Source organism: Limulus polyphemus, unplaced genomic scaffold (genome assembly GCF_000517525.1).
Source record: "Limulus polyphemus unplaced genomic scaffold, Limulus_polyphemus-2.1.2 Scaffold1012, whole genome shotgun sequence".
In the NCBI taxonomy this organism is placed as follows: domain Eukaryota; kingdom Metazoa; phylum Arthropoda; class Merostomata; order Xiphosura; family Limulidae; genus Limulus; species Limulus polyphemus.
Window position 1 is genome coordinate 90299 of NW_013666622.1, and position 2737 is coordinate 93035.

The 2737-nt window shown below is 32.4% G+C and overlaps 1 protein-coding gene across 4 annotated transcripts in view; it reads left to right on the plus strand.

Moving 5' to 3' along the window:
* LOC106461694 (zinc finger CCCH domain-containing protein 10-like) overlaps positions 1–2737 on the plus strand; it is a 16003-nt gene that overhangs the window by 10745 nt on the left and 2521 nt on the right. The gene's annotated exons all lie outside the window — the stretch shown is intronic.

The following is a 2737-nucleotide window of genomic DNA, read 5'->3' on the forward strand; positions in this document are numbered from 1 at the left end:
AGAAGAATCCTAAGCCCAAAAACAACGCAGTATATATTTATACTATTAAGAAGCATATGTAAAAGCCTTTTAATTGACAATTGGCAACCATACTATAACTATAAAATCTGATTCAGATGCTTTCTGAAATACTGTATTGAAAGAGCAATGAATAGTTTGGACTCAAGGTTTATTATTAAATACCCAAAGAAAACAATTGCAAAATTTGAACTAGTCGTGCAGATGGTTATCAGCAGGCAAGTGTGGTGATGTACTACAACAGTTTATACTGTGGCTAAAAGAAGTACAAGAGTATTGCTCAGAAGAATTCAAAAATTATGACTACAGAAAAGACAGAGTTGATTTTATTATGGCATCAGGGGGTAAAACAAGAATACTTGATGGAACTCTGGAATGTCATCAAAATGCTATTCATTTTGTTCCATAGTCAGTCATAAATAGAAAGGAGGTTTTGTACAAACAAAAACATCTTGGCTGACAATATGAGTAAGGAATGCCTTACTTCATATTGAATATATGATGGGTTGAAAGAAACAGGATGTGAGTTGACTGACATATCTATCACAAAGAGGATGCTAGGTGCATGGACGAGGCACCAGCTATATATCTGTGTGAGGAAAAGAAGAAGAAAGTTGCATAGAAAGTGGTTTGGAAAAGAAAGGCCTTCAAGAGGAGCTGATGGTTTGAAGGTGAGAAAATAAGCTGGAGTCAAGTGTAAAAGTGCTGCTAAGGGCAGCAGATGAACTTGCTAAACAAGCTAAAAGGAAAATAAAAATGATCCTTCTTGTAAAACCAAATGCTTTAAGAGCTAAAACTTTAGAGAAGAATAATCAAATAGCAGAAACAGAGGAAAAAATTTGGGAAGTAACATTCAGCAATCTCTGCTATGCTTATATTTGAAACCAGTGTGAAGTATAGCATTGGAAATCAGTCTAAGTTGCTTTTTCATTACATGTTATTATGTGACTAGGTGTTCTGAATTCAAATGATTGAATTTTGATATGATGATGCTATATTCTACCAGTAGCTACATACCACAGCTGGTTAACAGATGTTTGATTGAATTTTGATAGATAGTGTATACTTTCATGTGCTAATCTTTCTTTTCAACTAGTGGTTTAAAAAAAAAGGGATACTAGTCTAACTAATACAGCATGTATAGTAGTGCAAGTTTAACCCTTTTGCTGGTGAATGTGATATTGAATTATTTTCTTTCAACTTGATGATGGGTACAGCTTATGAAAAAACATATACAAACAGCTGCTTGGTGTGCTTTTTGTAGAACTCTCAAATTCTACAGTATGTTTGTTGGTACAATGTATGAAAATAATAAGTTAGCCAGTATGTATAAGTAAGTTACTTGTGCTTTAACTATTCAGAGAACGTTTACTGCATTTGATTATGGAAAACTGATTTTTTATTCAAAATGTTTGCTTTGTTCTGTGTATACAGCCTGATATGCATCCTAAAACTGCCCACTGTTGCACAACGTATCGTGATTGTAATAAACAGTATATCTTCACTTTTAAAAATTGTTTTATTGTAATATCTACTGCTGATAGTAAATTCAAATTTTAAAATTGCCAAGGTATAATAAACCGTCTGAAGTTTTGATAATTCATAAAGTTCTTTAAAAATATTTTATTGATTAATATGACATCAGAAAACAGATATGGTTTGTGATTTATAGGTTTGATTATTCTTTCCATTCCAGGAATATCTATGTGGGTAAATTTTAAGATGCCTCTTCATACAAAATCATTAATTACATAACTAGATGTGTTTTCATGGGATATGTATAAATTGCCGTCTACTACCTATTAATGTGGCTTTGACTGTTAATCTAGATTGGTGAGCATCATTTCTTCTGACCATATTGTGATGCAAGCAAGATGCACCAAGAGTTTTGCTATTTCCTCTTCTCCAAGTCTGTTGTTACTCACATAACTGTTAGTATCAGAGAGTGTGCTAGCACTCTCTATATAGGGATGGCACGGATGTCCGTATTAAAGCAATACAAAACTCATCTGGATTTTCTTCCCTATAGGTCATCAGAAGCTAGATATGAAGAGCTATTTGGCATACTCACTCTATCTCTGGTGTATATGCCACTTTTTAGCTATTCATAAATTTTTCCTAATACTAGTATAATTACAAGGTTACATATGGTGGAATATAAGATAAGGAAAAGTGGCAAATAGAGAGAGAGAGAGAAAATATAATGCCTAACATTCTTAGTCCAACCAAGAGAAAAGAGTTAATGTTATTATGGTTTTTCTTTGAACTACATTTACTACTAAAGTGATAATTTTCAGTTCTGTATGTACGTACAAAAAATATTTAAAGAATCTTTGTTTTTACATATTTTCTTATTGTCAGAGATACATTTTTTTAAATAGGCTAACAAAGTATTCTTTGTTCAGTTAGTTGAATTTCTTATTAGATGGCACTTGCTTATGTTTGAGAGTCAGGTTTCATTCTAAATGACAACTGTGTTGATTGTATTTGGTCCATAGTGTTACAGTAATGTGAAGTTAGATACTACTTTTAAAATAGTTGAAGATGCTGTTACGCCTCCAGTCATTACTTAATTTTCCGTAACTTTGTTCCGACGAAACTTTAGCGACACAAGTCCTTTCTTAATAAAACTGGTTTATTCTTTCCGAATACAACTTTACAATACACTTAATTTCAACAGTCGCGCTATAACAATGAACGTTAACTTCAACAATACTCT